We start from the raw sequence: 19,085 nt of genomic DNA on the forward strand, positions 1-19,085 counted from the left end.
AGGTTTTCAGTGTCTGAGGCTTGTTTTCAACAAGTAAAAGGACCACTCACTGCTCTTAGACCCAACACCAAATTTCCACTGAGATCAGTATGCTTGGACTGAGGGCGTGAGGCTCCTAAAAGAATTTCAGTGAAGTCAAATATTCAAAAGCTGTGTCATCACAGCAGATTGCACTCTGAGAATAGCAGGAAGGAATTACACTGCACACTGTTAAAATGTTAGCAACCACATTTCATTTCTGAAAAGCCAATTTATTTGTCCTGAAATAAAGAGTTGATTATATCTCTTATTACTGTTACAAGAGCTTGATATATCACAAAGTGGAACAGTTACAACATGTACCAACTCTCAACCAGGAAAAATGAACCTGATTCATAATTCACTTTGAGAATGTCTAGTTAGTCAATCAAGTGATTTGTAATCATAAAGGCTGCCAGGAATTGAATGAATAATGGACTGTACTAAAATCCTCAGATTTTCTAGTATTCTTATCTCATTATGTGACTTCTATTGCTATTTCTGATAGTTATCTCTCTTTCAGCAGAATAAATTAAACTATTCATATATACTGAAAAGGATATATTTGACTATTTAATGCATATAATGAACACACAAATTGAGTGACCACTCAATGTAACAACTGAATGTGAGGGTTTTCTCCACAAAAGCTAAATCTTTAGGAAGTGAAGCTTGAACAGGAAAAAAAAAAGCTTTTCTCTTCCCCATCCCCCTGCAATTTTTCCTCTTGAAAGGATTCTTGGAGTAATCAATCCTAGCATATATCATATTGTTACAGTACAATTTCTCAAGTTGTTTTATAACCATGGAAATTACATAATTCATATAGCATGGCATTTGTTAAAGAGCAACTGCTTTGCCCTCTTTCTGTAGCTGAGAAGAATCTTTACATTGTATGATTATTTAATAATGAATGGCATCCAAATCTATATTTTTACCGTAGTCTGGCAGAATCAGACAGATAGCTGCAGACAGAGATGGAAACAAAACACAACCACCTTAAATATGAAGCAGTGCTGAATATGTAGTTTAATATGTGTTAATCATATTCAGAAGTGCAGATTTTTAATATTTAGTTCCTTTCCCAGGCTTTTGCTGCAAAATGAAACTTCTGAGCCATGCAGCTAGCGTTACTTAAGAAGTCCCTTAATTGCCGTTTCTCTTTGTAATGAAATTTTAACTCGTTGTTCGCTATATTATTTGTTGCTATCTCAGGCACTCTAAATATATGTTTTCAATATCCTGACAACTGATTCAGGCAATTTTTAAGTGATTAGTGCACCCATGATGTGAGATGCTTTATTCTTGGCATCTTCCCCTATCTACAAAGCAAGTCCATTGACAGACAATTGCCTCTTGTCATTTATATTTGTACTGATGTAATTTTTATTTTTTTCATGGTGAGGGTCTGTGTGACAAAGAACAACCTGCTAAGTGATAAAATTGAATTTACTATATATTTTGATGTTATTTTAGCCAGAAGGATTTTAAGGATTTTACTTTATTGATCATCCAGATGAGAGGCTTACACCTCCCTATAAACACAAAGGTAATTTCTTATTAAAAATAAATAAATAAACAAATAAATAATAAAAAAACAGAACAGGATGGAAATGGCTTCACCTAGCAGTGACCTGCCCAAGTTCAAAAAGTGTTAAGGGGAAAACAGATATTTCTGGAAGCTTTGGATCAAGATTACAAATAAACTTGAATTTAGAAGAAAAGGGTGTAATTAGCCAAACTGGATCATAGCCAGGGTGTTGTTCCTACTGTTATAGGTATTCCCATGCTATTTTATAATGATTGTGAGAGATCAGTGCATGCATTTTAAACCTTCTCCAAAGCTGTTGTCATTTCTAAAGGGTAACATCAAATCAAATGTAAACCACAACTGAAGTTTAGCCATGAGCAAAACTCATGTTTTGGGACATTTTTTATTTCCAGTGAAAATATAACATTCTGAACTGAAGTCTGTGGAAATTCTCACAGACCAGAGAGGGTGCCATTGTGATAGTGGATGAAGAAAGAAGTTTGAAAACCAAAATGGATGGCAACATTGACAAGATAATTTTGTCTCAGTTAGAAAAGCTGAGAAAAATTACAAAAAGCACCATAAAATCTGGGGTAATTTTGTCTTTACTATTTAAATTTTAGGGGAGAACATGAAACTTTACTCAGTTTTGATAGAGAAGTATCATAGTTAATTTTAATACCCTTTCTGACTGCCAAAATGATTTCAAAAATTATTTGAAATCCACAGACTATGGAGCGCACAAAGTCAAAATACATTGTTAGCACAGTGTGCAGTATGGACTGAACCTATGTATTTTTTCCAGCTAATGTCATTGTCAGTGTTTCTAGCTGAAGGAGTGCTATAGCAGTTAGTCAAGAAAGTTCATGTAGAGCTCTTCAAAAAGAGCGTCTGACAGGGATCATTTTCTAGTCACAAGCTCGTGAACATGTGTGATGGTTGACATGTTAAAAAAGTGGATTTTGGAATGAGAAAAACATACTTCCCTTCTAGAGCCATGATCTCTGCCAATACACAAATATGGTTTACTAGTGATGGTCTTCTTGATATATTGGAATACAGTAAAGCTGAAAAGCTGATTAGACCCACAACTGTGTTTCCTTAACTTCCTTTAACACAGTGTAAACGGAAAGAAATTCTGGTACAGCTAATTTTAATTGCTACGTAAAGCACTGGAACTATCTAGCATCCCACCATTTTCAATACATTGCCTGTGATCTTAGTAATGAGACGCTAGTGTAATGAGCCACATACTTTTTACTCACTTGGAAAAAAGGAGCTATCAATACAGCAATGGCTGTAAAATATGAAGCAATAAATTCCTACTCATTCATCTGGAGTTTTAATTCATACTTTTTGTGGAAAAACAGAAACTTGTTATTCATTGAATACTGAGTTCTAACCAAGCAGATTAAATTATGGTGTTCTTTCCATGGTTCTCCAAACTACAAAACTTTGATCTGCAATATAGCAGCACCTAATGCAGGGAGGTGAATTTTACTGCTGCTGGTTTAAAGCTTCATAATAGAAGAGATAAACTGGTAGGCAAAAACTCTACTTCCTTTCCAAATACTGTTCCAGAGGTGCATGAATGTTAACCACTTGTATGCCATTTCACACACTAATCAATTTCAAATTTCTAGATGAATTATCAACAAATAAATTTGATGGAGAAAAAAAAATAAAATTACTTGCTGAAAGAACACATTTCCAGAGAAATAATGGTGTCCAGGTTTTGAGCATACCATGGTATTTTCTTCTAAACCTTCACCTGGCTATTTGAGCTAAATGACTTAGAGGTGAGCCGAAAGCTGCAGGACTGATACAGTCTATCACCAAACTTCCATCTTTCATGTATCCAGCAGTTCCTACCTACCTACACACACAGTTATAAATGCATGGCCTCCAATAATGCACAGGGGAAAAACGTTACTCCCTGCTGCGATGGCGGGGGGGGGGGGGGGGGGGGGGGGGGTGAACAAAAAGGGTTACTCCCTGCTACAGGAATAAAAATTGTATCAGACATCTGACTAAATGTTTACCTTTTCAGTCAGGATCTTTTTCTTTTGTATTTTCTGGAAGACAGGCGCAGGGTCTAGTAGTTGCTTTCTGCGAAATATATGGACCTGTCTTAGCAAAGCACAAATCCCCATTTTGTCCCTCAGAGGAGACTTACTTGTTTCTCTTCCTTGAAGGTTTGTTTTTCCTTTTACCTGATGATTCAGGCTAACCAAAGCCAGTACTTACATCTTCCAGAACTGCAGGCTTTCAGTGCTGCTAAGAGCAAGTCCAATTCCTTACAACTTGTCAGCCAGCACACTTAATGCAGTCAAAAGCTACCTTGACTGAAAGATTGAATTCTAAAACAGCTGGTCTCACCTTTGTTATGAGTCCCTTATAGATTTGAATTTTAAGTGAAGATGATTCAGGATTGCTCTATCAAAGTGTTTTGATGGGCCCTTAAAATGTCTGTTTTCAGAAATGCACTGAAATTGCAGTTACTTATGTAGAATTCAATGTTATAAGAAGAGTTAGACTAACACAAAAATTGGGTGTGACCAGAGTCAAATCCAGTGTTTGTATCTAACCCAGCAAACCCTAGGAAACAATCAACTTGAGTTTTCATAGTATGAAGATTTCATACTTTAATGGAAAGAAAGTTTGACAAACATATTATTCATTACTACTTCTTTTTGTTACTTTATGGAGCAAGGGAGAAAATTCTTGGAGACCAGACTGTTCAAAATTAGCTAAATGGGAATAGATATGCTGAAGCACAGACAGTCAGAATCCCACAAGGACACAAAACCCCATGTGGGCAGAGTCCAGGCAAAACTATACTTATATACAAATCCAGTACTAGCATAGGTCTGTTTTGTCCAAAGATGAGCCAGTCCCAGTGTCACAGCTGAAAACTGTGTGGTCTGTATGCTCCCTGGATGCAGCGTGAAGCATGCAGATTTCAGCTTATCTGCACTGTGGATGCCAGAAATGGGAACTGAGTTTTTTTAAAGCGCATTTTAGCAGAGTACAAATGGCTTTTTCCCACTCCAGTCTGTTTTTCTCCCTGGTGGGGAGTGCTTCTTCACACAAACTTCTCCCAATCAATAGAGTGACAACCCTAATGTAAAGTTAGTGTGTGTGAGGGTCATACAGCTGTCCCCTCAGTAGGCATTAATCCTACATTCAGAACTATGTGAGAGGTTAATGTTTGCTAATCTAACAGTCTCTGTTTCTTTCCAGTCCTGAAGGGATGAAAGGATGTGAGCTTCACTTAGGCATTTTAAATTTGGTCTGTGATGGATTCTGCCTGTTTTATTGCAAACTGAAGGGATACGGGTGAAAATCTGTCTCTGCTCCTAACTCAGACCTTCCAAGCCAAGAATATTGTTATAATTATTAATCAAGAGCATAACTTTCCTTATTGCCTAGCAAAGGAGCTGAAGTATTCCCCTGTGTAAGCTGAAAAGGATTGGCAAGGGGGAAGGGGCAGTGGGGATGAGAGCGTCTGCTTCCAAGCAAGTCAAACTCTACCCTGAGAGCCAAGCCTCCCTGGGGCTTGGCTATCCAAGCAGGAAAAATGTGAACTGTTGCATTTTGTGCCTTTATTTTCAGTTACTTGACAGTGAAAAACTATCAGGAGTGGGAATGCCAAGAAGAGAGGGTCTATCTTAAGCCAGAAAAGTCCAACAGGGTCCCTATTACAACGCAAATGCCTTTGAAAGAAAGTTTACAGCATTCCCCAGGATAACAGCGTTTTCCAGGCTGCCATGCCTGGAGGCAGCCACCCTTGTTCTTCTGCAGGATAACCCACACTGCAGGGTTTCCCCAGACAAAATAGGGATTTCAAGGGATTCCCAGGAGTGAAAACAAGAATTAACTCCTTATGACTACTTCTAAATTTCCTCCAAAACTTGTCAGGTAGAGAAGAGAAGGTTAGACTCAACAGACCACAGAGGGATCTTGAACAAGAAAACACAAGAACATTACTCAGGCAGGGAAAGGCATATTTTCTTGTGGGATAACAAGGAAATCGTGCTGTGACCCTAGTACTGGTGCTTGGATTACACCTGAAATTACAGAAAATTAAAAAAAAAATTAAATAAAATTAAAAAAAAGTAGTAGGTTAACATCCTCCAAGAAAGCAGGGGGAAAAAATAGTAGGGCTCTAACTTCAAAATTTCCCAGATTTGCTATGTTGTGGACCTGTACTATCCAGCACAATAAATTTACTGTCCCTTTGAAAGTAGCTATTGAGCTACACTCATCACAAGACAGACACAGAGGTAAAATAAACATTTCTCTGCTCTCCATGATATCTAAAAGTGCTGGTTTTGCATGACACAGCTTTCCACAAGCCCAAGCTGTAAAGACAGCAGTCTATGACATTACTTTTTACTATAGCACTAGGCACACCTAAAGGTTAACCTGTGAAGACTAAATCAATACAGTATTTAGTGCTGCATTGTGGAAATAAACAGAAGAGCACAGCTGACCTGTCTCTGCTGCTGAAAAAGCAGGTCTGAAGAGAGCAGTGCTGTGGTCAGAGTAGCAGCAGCAGATCTCGTTCACTCCCCTCATGGTTCCACAAACTGCACCAAAAGGAGTTCCCACCTCCCTTTTTTCACCACAGCCCAATGCTTCAAGGCCTGATTTTTTTATCAGTTTTCCTGAAAGCATGCAGATGAATTGATCTGAGAGATTCCAGTCCTATCCACCCCCACACACATCAGACTAGCAACTCATAAACTGCATTTTATTTCAATATCCCCGGTAGGTAGATGGATAGATAATTGATTAGCTGTAGGTGTACTGGTGATTTAAAGAAAGAATAAACCTTGAAGTTTTTGTAATCCTCCTGTAATTTCTACCCCTGCAGTTTAGCATGAACAAAACATTTCTCTGTGACCGTCAAATGCCCACTGCTCAAATCCAACTGCTTATTGAAATTGCTCTTGAGACTAAGCAACTCACACCAGGACATGGTAACCTTTTCTTATAAAAGGGAAGTGGAGAAAGGAGAGAAGATGGACTCACTTTAAGAATTAGTGAGTCTACTCAGGAAAAACTTCTTTTCAGCTTCCCTGGGACTTCAGGATTTTGTGTTTCTATTTTTACAAGAATGGGCTGATTTGTCTTAGGCTGTTACTGTCTATTACTGCTGAAAGTCCTGGAGAAAGGTGGGAAGCAGAGAATTCTGGCAATCTGCCTAAAGAGAAATCAATGAAACAAATTAATCCTTCGCAGGCTGCAATGACACAGTAATCCATCACTCAGAGGTGCTTTTATACACCAAATCAGAGAGCAGAGGAAAGAGCCCTGGGGGACATCACAGACAACAACTTACAACAATACTGAGAAAATGCTAAGGAATCAGTTTATTTAAAGAGGATAGATTTCAGCTGATTGCCTGTTTAGTTTTATAGAGATTTTTCTTCATGCTGCTGCAAAGCTCTGGGTGGATGGCTCTGCCTGCTGAGCACTAATTCCCCTGATAACCTCTTTGGATTTCCAGGAGGGAATGTGAAAATGGTTATTTTTACCCATGATAGGCAAATGTCTGAGAAACTGACTTTTGAAGGGGAGAGTCGCCGAAGGTCCTCCAGGATCGGTCCCCTCAGGCACCAGGTGCACTGATCCTTACTCACATTTCCAGCTCCATGGGATGCACGTGGGGCGGGGTCGAGGGGGATGTTGAGGGCAAGGAGTAGCCCGCTATCCACGTCGTCAATTGTCACCGGTTGTGAGGGTAGAGAGACCGGGCAGAATAAGACCTGCTCTCCCCCTCCACCCTCGCACCCCTTCACGAGTCCCCTTTTAGGGAAACCCGTGGAGAGAAAACTATACGGGTTTGATGCCATCATTTGGTGCTATCCAAACGTACACCTTCTCCCACACCCCTTCGAGGGAGGGGAGTTTGCTGGGAGCGACGCCCGCTGCCGGTCACGGGCGCCGCCTCAATAAAGCAAAAACAAAAACAAAACCACACGTGGAGTGGCGGCGGTGCCTGCGCTCCCGCACCCTTCCTGGATGTTTTTCTCTCCCCGTGTGGATGTGACTCATGTTTCGGAAGTGGGACAGAACCGGGAGTATCACCCACCCCTCAGGGCCACCCCCCGAAGGTGCGGGGTGACGGGCAGGAGCTCAGCAACAAGCTGGAAATCAGCGGGAAATTCGTGAAATGGCTAAACTGCCGAAACTCGGCCACCGGGGCGCTCCCAGCGGGGGCGCTTCTTTATTTTAATTTTTCACTCGTCCCATCCTAAAGGCAAATAGATAATTTTGATAGCCAGCTTCCTTGTCGGCTTCACCACCCTGCACACTTGGGAGGCATGGTTTATTCCGACTTTCCCCTACTTTGAAAAGGTTGATAACGTAAGGATCCAGTGATGCTGCTGAGGTCGGGAGAAATATGCAAATTGGGGAACCTAATTGCTTCTAGCATCATGCATCTTAACATGGAGATCGCCGTTGATGGAGTCAGTCTGTTCCGAATAAAGTGAAGCAGCACCGAATTAAATTGCCAAGAAAGGGACTACAAAAGTTTCCACAGTGTAACTACATTACTTCACCTATACTATTACCTTTCAGATGACAACTTCGAAGAAGGCAGACTCAGTACTACCTCCATATTCAAAAATTGGCTGCGTTTAGGCCAGTAAATCTGGGTTGATTTAAAAAGGCTTTTTCATCCTCTGAATCAAATGAAGTCATTGTTAATTAGATGTTTTCTGTTAACAATGTCGCTAGTCCCTTCATTTGATGCTCACACATTTAGTGGACTTCTTAACATCTAAACCGTCTGATTTTTTTTTTTTTTTTTTTTTTTTTTTTTTTTTTTTTTTTTTTTGCTGGTGTGGGTGGTGTTTGTTTCAGGCTGAAGAGGATTCCCCTCTTGTATTCTTATTTTCGGGGCGTGTATAATTCATTCTGCTCATTGGAATGCCTCCTATGGAGATTTCTAGAGGTTATCAATGTTCCTGAAGGGTCTGTATGAAGAGGGAGCCTCGCGAACCTGCTCTCCCGGTAATAAGCCTGTCAGTGATCTCCGTTGAGATGGCAAGCATTTCCAGCCAGCCCAGGAGGATTTCGGTGTGCTGATCGCCTTCAAAGGGTCGCTAGGGCCCTTCTGGAGACACCACCAATGGGGGACTTAAGTTTGGGGGAAAGGGAAAGGAAAAAAAAGTACAAACATTTCCCCCTGTTAGCTCGGGAAGTTGGCAAACAAAAGAAAACCCGCAGCTCCAGCAACTCGGGCTCTCTCCAGCTTGCAGTGAGAGGCATACTGGGTGCGTTTCTAGGTGCGTTTATTAGAGGTGCGCTTTCTGCCTGCTCGGCAGACCTGAAGGGAGGAGACTTCTCCATCTGCCCCTGCCACCACTGGAGTTCCGGTGCTTCGCAGCCCTCAGCAAAGTCCAAGCGAGACGAGAAGGAGAGGAGCGGCATCCCGCAGTTTGGAATGGGACAGGAGGTTATCAGCCCGCGGTACGGGTGCGTGGTGCCTAAGAGGCTCTGCAGCTGATTGACGGAGGAGCGCCGAGATATGCTGGGTGAGCCTGCCCTTTCCTGGGCTGGCAGGAGAAACGGGGGGCGTCCGCCTTAATTAGGTAGAGCCTAATAGCAGGTGGGGTTTTGCCAAGTATTTTGCTTCTAAACCTGAGACCTCTTCAGATTCCCCCCGGCAACGCTTTGTGCCATTTAAGCCCGTCTTCATCCTACTTAGACAGATTCAGCCGTGTGCTTCATGTGTCTCTCTCCCTGAACTGGCTCCAAATAAACGGATCATGAATGTAAAACTATCCCCCCAAGACATATGACTAAGAATTGTCAAGGAGACTTTGGTCCACTATCTATGTCTATTATGCCAGTCAGTCATCATGATCCCTTGTGGTGTGTCATACGTCATCATGACACTGATCCATGACACAGTTTAATGCTATTCGGGGATGCTCCGGCATAACACAGCATCCTGCCTCCACCCCTCACTTTTGTAGCTCGTTACAAATGCACCCCTTACATCGTTTCCAAAGGATCATTGCACAGCCTAAAAAATTAAAACCCGCCGTCTCAGATGCTTTCTGTTCAAATGTGTGCAGCTCGGGGTTTCTAGGTATTTTCCTGTTTAGGAATTGTTTTGCCTGTAGTCTCTGTCTAGTTTTTGCCTCGGATCCTTCGGCGCAGTGACTGTCTTCACCCTCCCTCCACTCCCACCCTGGGGCTAAAAGGCGGTCACAGCTCATCTCGGGGGTCTTTGCCTCCTGCCTTACGTTAGGCGCTCGGCTCTCCTGACATTAAACCGGAAAAGATGCCTGTCTGCACATGAGCTGTCTCTTCCCCTCGTGGGAGAAAGTAAGAATCTCCGTGCTCAGTACAGGCGGGAGAAGCGTGCGGGCGGCCGGAGTGCGGCGAGAAGTGGGGCTGGGTGAGGTGGCCAATTCGCCTCTCTCCACCTCCGAGCATACTCAGCAAGGGGGCAGCCCCGGGCTCTGAGGGACCCCACAGGCGTGGCAGCGGATGGGGGTCGGTGCAACCTGTGGGCTCTGACCGCGGGGACGCGGAAGGGATGAGAACAATAGCGGCTGCAACACCTGCGATCCACCATGGCAGTGGAATATGTACAGTAATATGGAGTAATTGCTCTTACCGCTTCCAGAGGGGGGTCAAAGCTGGAAAATCAAGGTTAGAATCCTCCAAACTGTAAACATTTTCCACAGGGCAGATCCACAGTGCCGGCAGATGGACAGGGAGACAAGAGAGAGAGAGAGAGAGAGAGAGAGAGAGAGAGAGAGAGAGAAAGAGAGAGAATTCTTCGTTTGTCTCAGAAGGCACTTTAAGATTCATTCAACATCATGTGATTAGGGATAAAGATTCTGTCAGTGTGTATTAAGCTGTTTAGCTACAGCACGGGGCTGAAAAACTTCTACCTGTGCACGGTAGGAAGAAATACGAGGGCGGTGCAAGGTCAGCGGGGGTCCGAGCTGCAGTAATTAATTCACTGCAGACCACTCAGGGCTCTTTAGCAAGTACGTAAACGCTGTCTGAAAACAGAGATCTGCTTGTGCACGTCCACGCAAGGATCTCACACGCGTGTTGTGATGGAAGTTGTTTGGCTGGGTGTGAGCACGGGTGTCCCACCTGTCTGCAGGATGCCGGGGCTTGGGCTCCTTTGGCATGCTCCAGCGTCAGATTGTAGCACGGGACGTTCACCTTGCTCTGCGTGTTTTCCCTCCATGTGATTCCGCCCGTGTTTGTGCCACGTATTGTTAAGTGCAGACAATCCCACTCGGCGGTTCACAGTTCACCAGAGGCTGACACTGAAAATTTAATGCTGACTTGGAAATGCCACACACAATTTATGAAGTGCGACAAGCGTGCAAGTGTGACTGAGATTTGGGTCTGGGCAGAGAGATTATTCCATAGGGCTCTGAGCTAGACCAGTGCCCAAGAGGTCAAAACCTACCTTCATCCTCATCCTCCTCACGCCAGCCTGCTTCGTGCCGACCCCGTGCTGCCCCCTCACCTGCCCAGCCTGAGTCTGAGCTCTCAGGCACAGACACTCGCACAAGAGATACCTGCCTCCTGCTCCACCCAGGAGGAACTTTCCCGCTCACCATCTCTCCCCCCACAGCCGGGAGGAACCGCTCCCTGCCCCCTCCGTCCTCGAGACTCCGAGTAGTGTCACAATCTGCATATAAACCACCAAGCGGGGACAAGCGGCGGGGTTGTTTGATTCCGGGAAAACAAACAAGGAAAAATATATGTATGAACCCAGCTTTATTGCTCTTTTAGCAGCTAGACAGCGACTACTTGTAAAAGGCGGGGGAAAAGAAGACGGTGAGTTTCGGAGTCACCACCGCCCTTTAACAAGTCATTACACCTTTAACCCCCCACAGCCCCCGCAATTAACCACACATCTCACGAGGGTGCTGCTCACGCTCAAACTGGGCTGAAAACTAAGGGATCCCACTGAATCCCAGCGGGTGCCCGGAATGGGGAATTCCCCTCAGACGGCCCCGAAAGTGCCGCAGGTCCAGAGCCAGCCGCGGAAGCGAGAGGAGAGAGGCGGGAGTGCGGAGCGGCTGGAAGCGGCGCGGAGGGAGTGCGCACCCGCGGAGCGGCCAGGGGCGAGGTGCGACAAAAAGCCGCTTCGGCCCGGGTACGACCGTCGGTGCGCGGCACCTGGGAGACTCCTACTAGGGCTGCCAAAGCTTTTTCCTTTTTCTATTTTTACCCCTAAACTCCTCACCCCTCACTGGTGTCTTGACCCACAGCACAGTCCAGCAAAAAAATCTGTTTATGTCCTTTACAATAGCAATTTTATGCGGTACAATGCGACACTTACAGCAATGAATTTGCAGAGAAAACTGCGAGGGGACATAACGTGTACGGCAAAATGCCACATTCCCTACCTGTCCCTTTTTTAGCTAGTTCGAACAAAAGACATCGCAGATGCGTTTTGTGGCACTGAATTAATTCCAGATATTTGGTACACAAACTTAGAGAACCCAAAGGAGATTAATTTTCCAGAGTAATCCAATTAAAAGATTTTTAAACTAATCTTTTTGGGGAAAAAAATAGTGCAAGGCTAAAGAGGAAAATCGGTTTTATGACAGTGATTTATTGCACCAGTTTGGTCTACAGAAAGATGTTTTCCTTTATTGAAAATGACCACCTTTTTCCCTCCCACTGTGAGGTCGCAAATATACGGTGGCAAATATACGTGTATGTATATATATATATATATATATATATATATATATATGGCTACATTTATTTAATTCTATTCTATTCTATTATATTATATTATATTATATTATATTCTTCTATTCTGTTCTATTTTTCTGGAAAAACTACCATCCAGGCAAGAATCTTGCCCTTAAGCTCCAAGGGAGGGAGTTTGATTGTTCACGAGTATCTTAGACTTTTTAAAGGGCTAATAGATTTATGGTCTCCTTTCCGACGCCCATCCAGAGTAATTAGCACATATGTTCTAAATAGATGATAGTTTTGTGAGCAATAAAGCAATTATCCATCGCTAGAGCTGACAGTTCCTCTAAATAAACTCCAACCAGCAGCTAATTGGAGAAGTCATTTCAGCTTCATTTTCTGCAATTAGTCCTGCTAAACTATCACACCCAAACTACCTGGTTTGAGGTTTATTTATTAATTTCTCTTTGTATTTACAAATCTTTACTAAGTCAAGCCTAACTTTTCCAGGAGAAGAGCCTCTCTGAGGCTTCTTGGGGGTTGGGTGGGGTGGAGGAGGGAGGTAGGTTGAGGGGGTTTTGTTGTGTTTTTTTTCTCCTTTTGCATCCAGGAGAGCCACTCTCTCAGCGGTGCTGGGGGGCTCAGCACAAACACGTGTCCACTCTGCTGAGCCGGGGAGATAAAACTGTATTTTTCCCCACCGGTGCAACCAAGAGAGCAGCGAGGGCAGCGAGGAGGAAGGAGGAGGGTAATTTTGCTAAGACCAAAAAAAAAAAAAACCAAAAAACCCAAAAAATTTTCTACATGAGCTCTGCTTTTAGGTACAACCTGCATGACTACACAGTACTCCACCTCGCAGGTCCTTCGGTGCTGGAGGAGCCCGTGTGTGCGTGCGTGTGCGTGTGTGTGTGTGTCTGTCCCTAGCCGTGCCTGGGGACACGGTGTCTCCCTGCCCTTTCCCATGGCATTTGAGGATAGGGAAACATCTTTGGTTCGAGGGATCCTTTTTCTGTCCACCTCCCACAACTGCCGCCTCCTCGGGGGTGAAAAAATTAAACAAGGCGATGGGGGCTGAGGACTTGTGCACAGCGAGTGGAAAAAATGTGTTAAACATCGGTTTGACGCCCCATCGGAGCTTCAAAATATGCACCGCCGGATTTCTTCTACTTAATTTAATCCTTATTGGACTGTGTTTCTTCTCGCCATCTATTTACCAGAAGGCCCAGCAAAACGTACCTCGGGAGAGAAGGAGGGGGGTGACACACGATGGCGGGGGGAGGACTTCATTTGAACCTCCAGACTTAAGCAGGTATTTAGCAGGGAGGCACTCCAAGGAGTTTGAAGTAAGTCTCTTAAGTCATGACTTCTGCCCAGGACTTGAGCTGCTCCTGGAGTGGAAAAGATTTGTGTGTCGGGATGGGAACTTGTAGCCTTAGCAACAAAGTAGTCACATGAAGGAATTTACAGCAAAAGCATCCCAGACTGAGAAAGAAATGCCAATTTCTGAGCTGCTAGGAGGAAAGAGATAGTGCCCTGGATTGAGCCTCTAGAACAAAGCTTTTGCTATTTGACAGAGGCCCCCCAAGTTTGCCCATCTCTTTTTTTTTTTTTTTCCTTGTGCATAAGAAAACAAAAACAACAACAACAACAAAAATATACTATCAGAAACACCTTGGCAAGATGATCCCCAGAAATCTTTGAACACCCATCGGTGCCTGGCCGCTGTGCGGAGTTGTTGCCCGCCACAGAGCGACTGTTCCTTGGGGTTACCCACTCCCGGCGGCCGGGACTGTCTCTCAGTCCGGGTATCCGCAAAAAAGCGCAAATCACAAAAATCCAGGAGTCTGAGGGTGAGAGGGAAAATAATGTCGAGTCGACTGTCCCGTGTTACAACTCCGAGCATCACTCCTCAAGAAAGGGCACCAAGAAGGGGTCTCTGGGCTGCTGGTTGCTCCCCACCGCCAGACCACCCGGCCCCAGGAGGCAGGGAATACCCTGGCGCAGGGGGGAAGGGAGGAAGGACAGGGCACGCCTGTGTCTCCGCAGAGGCGCAGGGTGTGAGCAGAGCGGGCTTCGGCTGCAGCGGGCTGCTCACGCTGGTCCTTGTCTGGTGCACTCAAGGGCAAGCACCGCTTCGGCCAGGCAGCCCAGCGCAAAAACGTTTTCGAAGCTCCCAGAGCACACACACAGTTGTTTTTTGTTGGGTGGGGTTTTTTTGTTGGTTTTTTTTTTTTTTCATTTTCCATTACGAGCGATTAGATGGTGTCTATTCAAAGTTGCTGATCCAGAGAGAAAATAGGAGTTAGATAAAAGGAGATTTCAAGCGACCTCCTCGTCCCTTTCACACCAACCTGAGCCCCAGAATAGCCAAGGATCAACTCGGACAAAAGCCCTTTCCCTTTCCCTTTCAGCTTCAGAAGATTCGGTGGAAGGGGTTAACAATAAAACATATAACTCTAGACCCGTTTGATAGGATCAGGCAATTTTGTGTAACTTATTAATGACGCCGTTGGATATGTCTCGGCTTAACCGATAGAAACGTGTGAATAAATATATTAACAGGAAAAAAAAAAGTCCTTGCATGGTAAAATACGTAGCAGTCATTTATAGCTTTTGTATTGGGCTGGAGCGATCTGCTGTGTTTATTCTGTTTCATTTAAACTTTATCTAAAGCGCACCCCCGTCCTCCCCACGCAGACAGAATACGCCGTAATAAACATATCTTGCTCCTGACAGTTTCAATGGAAATGCTAAGGTTTATTACTCAGATCAATTTCTGATGAATAAATATGATTATAACGCTACTGCTCTAGCTTTGCTGAGGCTTTTTCCAGCAAACATACTTTTATACAGTTTTGTCTTGGATGCAGGGGAGAAAGTGACATTAAATACTTAAACATCTTGGAGCTGGTCTCTGGTCTGCAGAAAGTCCAGCTCAGATCTACTCTTGATGGACTAATCCCCTAAGTAAAAGAAATGGGATCTCTGACAGGTAACTATTAAGGAAATTATTATATACTGCCATCGATGGCATTGTCAGGACAATCTCATGACTTACAAACTGTTTCCAAACGTCAGCTCTTCATCAAAATCTCCAGCCCAATTCAGAATCATAAAACCACCAAATTCGGCCCTAACAGAAGCCAAAAGCTTAAAATACAGCCAGAGCTGTTCAGGGCAAAGCGTCATGATAGTGGCTGTAGTAAAATTTTGTTTCTCTTGGCTTCAGTGCTCAGATCACCGCAGCTTTACTTGTGCCGAATGTAAATATTTGGTCCTGGATTCACAAGCGTGTTGATAATTATTCCCAAATTTTCCTTACATAGGAAGGTTTCCTTTGTATACAAAGGTCATCAATTTCTGCTCCTGAAGCTCTACTTGAGAATTGCTATATTTCTTTGTGCTGTTAGAGAAGTGGCCTTTGCTTTGGGGTGCCTTTTCTCCCGTCCTCACACAGACACCGTTATTTTGTTGTGTGGCTGTTGGTTGGGCTTTTTTCTTATTATATTTATTATTTATTTATTTATTTAAAGTTTATCTTTGCGTTTGGTTTTTACCTCCAGGCATGGATCAATATTTTTTTTTTTTCTATTTTTTTTTTTTTTTTTTTTTTTTAAATTGGGGAAAAAAGGCTGACTGTAGGGTGCTCAGGCGTTTCTGTCTGTAGGGATGACGAGCGCCTGCATTCTGGTTGGCACTGGAGCCCGGTACTTTTGACTGCTAACAAATGACAAACCCCGGCTCGGCGCGGACCCGCTGCCGGGGAGGCTGCGGGAATGGCAGATTGCCTTCTCGAGGGCGTGGCGGGGGGAGTTGCGAGGGCCGCTGTCACACCGCTTTTTTGCTAATCCCGTCTAAAATAATTCTAGGGAAGCAGGCGATGTGCGCGGAAGGGAAGGGTGGTCGTTCCTGTGGGTTAAACACGCGCGGAAGGCGAGGAAGAGTGGGCACACCTCGGCGGGGTGGGACGCGCGATACCCCGTGGGTCTGAGACCCGCTACCCATGAGCACCAGCTCTGGATATCGCAGGAATGTCGGCCGTGACCCCAGGATGATATTTCACAGACGAGACGGGGGGAAGGAGTACGCTCCAAAGAGTGGGGATTTCGAGTGGGGTTTTTTAATAAATAAATAAGGCAGGTTGCACATGATGCCGTGGCCCGGGGCATGTGCGGCAGACGGGCAGAGTGGGGGGCTGAGCAAGGAAAGGTGGAGGGCCTTGTTTCCCAAGGCCAGTCGCCTGCGGTGGGATGGACTGAAACGTCCTGGGCTACGGGCTAGAGCAACTGTGACAGGGATAACAGGAGGGAGGAAAGAGACACCCACCCGGAACGCCCTGCGTGGGGTGGGCAAACCCCCGGCATCAGGCTTCCCGTAGAAAGCGACCAGGTCGGCACAAAGCATCCCAGAGTGCGTCCCTCGGGACAGTTGCGGGTGGGTGCTGCAGGAGACAGTGAAGGAGCACCACAGACGGCCCGGGAGGATCTAGCCCCACTTCTTCCCGTCTCCCGAGGGTGATGCCACTCACCGGAGACCACCTGCCCAGGGCAGAGAGCGACCGAGTCTCCTCCATAAGCACCACCTCCCACACACACACCATGTGTTGTGTTCCTCAAGAAATTTAGTTATTCTTCAGGTCTGGCTAGGGCAGAGGAAGGAAAAAGGAGGAAAAAAGAAAGGGAGAAAAAAGGCAAATGGAGAAAAAGGCCTGTGAGGAAGGGCCCCAGCATTAATGATGGGAAATGAGGCCTGGCTGGGCACCACCAGTTGTGGAGGCCTGGAACAGCACTGCTACCCCCAGCCTAGCTGGGGGGGGCTGGAAATCAGCTGGGCTGGGACACACAGTTCAGACTGGGGGGGTCCGGGTGTGACTGTTCTCATTCGCTTTGCAACAGGCCCAGGCCAGGAGAGGGGCCTCCCAAAAATCTCCAGCCGAGGGAAGAAGGCGGGGGCTGGGGGAAACCCAAGAACAACACTCTGATTTTATAGCTTGTAGGTGTCCTCAGAACCGAGGACAACTAAATATACTAAAAAATGAAAGGAATAATGTTTTTGGGGTTTTTTTCGCAGGTCAAAGCTGCTCACTGCACAAACTGTCTTCCATCTACCCCACTCCTTAGGTGTGTGCATATATATGTGTATATATGTATCTACATCCCCATGTTTGAGTACTTCTTTTAATGTGTCTGCGTCTGTGTCTATGTCCGTGTATATATATATATATATATATATATATATATATATATATATATGTACGTACATATGTATATGTGTGTATATATATATATCTGTGTGTGTGTAGCACCTTGTGGAGCTTGGCAGGTGAAAGCAATTATTTGTTTAGGAATACACTGGAAATGTATCCGAGCTCCCCAATTACATGCAGCCTGGCCACTCACAAAATAATTATGCCATCAACTGGGTTTTATATTATACTGTAACCCCTCAACCCGCCTCCCTCCCCGCCAGAAACAGCCTGTAAAAGTTGTCACCACTAATCTCCAGAGGAACTTTTCCTTTCTGCAGCAGATGAGAGAGGAACCAGTGCCGTTCCGGGTTGGGTTACACGAGGGAGGAGACGGAGGTGGAGAAGAGAAACACATAAAGGAGGGGGAAAAAACAAACAAACAAAACCAACCCAAACCTTCCCCTAAAGTCTCCCAAAACTCTTCCACCTTCAGATCCCAGCCTGGACCCTGGCCTGGGGAAAGTAGCATCCAGTGCAACAGAGGGAAAAATAAGTCTCCAAGTTGCCAGCTCCATCTCCTTAACACATTGCAGATCCACAGAGGTTAAAGAAAGAACCAAAGCTCATTTCCCAATTAAATGTGAGTTGTGGCCGTTTTAAAGTGTCCCTGTAATTTGTCGAGGAGAGGAAATGCCTCTCGTCGACTGAACTGTGCTTTAACCTGGTCATCCCAGGAATGAGGCATTTATTGATGGATGCCCAGAGTCCCGTCTCCCCTCCCCAGCAGGCACAGGACATCGGAGATGGGTTTCTCCTCTGGACTCCAGCAAACTTCACCGGCCCTTCACCCATCGGCTATTTCTACAAACTACGTTTAAAAACTGCTTTCCATCAGCGGGGAGGAAATGAAAACCACCAAGCGTTTCCACCCAGACGAAGGGAAAAATTTCTCCCCGCCGTACAACCCCCGCTGCCCAGAGCAGAGCAGTCTGAGCATGTTTAGGCTCCCTCTGTATTACAATTGTGCCCAGCCTGGCTGGGAAACATCTGATTACTGCCCCTGTAATCTGTTGACACTATCACCCAGATAAACAAGCTGCCATCGATCTTTTCATTAGGTGATCAAATAACAAACAAAGCAGGTGAAAGAGAAGAACGCTGAAATGCTTGCATGTCCCCAGCCCGGCGCCCTGCCGCTGCAGCTGGCCCTGGGACGTGAGGTGGGTGCCTGCTGTACCCGCGTGGGTCACCTCTGTGAGACACTCGCGTTATCTGGGGAGGGGAGCAGTAGAAATTCCCACACATGTTTCTGTAGGGGGAAAGGGGAACGGAAGGGAGGAGGCAGAAAAAAATCTCGGACAGAATGAAGACTAGGCGCCTCTCACTCCTCCCAAATAACGGGATGCCCAAATACAATGACGCCAGGGGAGGAGGTGGCCCGGGGGGGGGCAGGATTGGGGAAGGTTTCCCTGCCAAGTGTCGCGGCCCCGCTCCCCTCCCTCTGCCCCGAAAACACGAGGAAGGAAGCGGCGACTTGCCTGGGGTGGCCCGGAGAGTCGGGGCCGTCGACAGGGTGCCCGGTCCGGGAGGAGCCGGGCTGCGGCTGCTGGGTCCGTCCACCTTCTCTCAGGCTTTCTGCCT

General features: G+C 45.4%; 1 long non-coding RNA gene across 3 annotated transcripts in view; it reads right to left on the bottom strand.

Moving 5' to 3' along the window:
• LOC107216274 overlaps positions 1-14,593 on the bottom strand; it is a 54,123-nt gene extending 39,530 nt beyond the window's left edge. For all 3 annotated transcript variants that reach the window (XR_004500492.1, XR_004500493.1, XR_001525459.2), the window contains exons 1-2: positions 13,493-14,593; positions 10,194-10,244 (exon numbers count right to left, since the gene is read on the bottom strand). This is a non-coding gene — a long non-coding RNA (uncharacterized LOC107216274). The remainder of the gene's footprint in view (positions 1-10,193; positions 10,245-13,492) is intronic.
• Positions 14,594-19,085: the final 4,492 nt, after the last annotated feature.

This window comes from Parus major, chromosome Z (assembly GCF_001522545.3).
Source record: "Parus major isolate Abel chromosome Z, Parus_major1.1, whole genome shotgun sequence".
Classification (NCBI taxonomy): Eukaryota; Metazoa; Chordata; class Aves; order Passeriformes; family Paridae; genus Parus; species Parus major.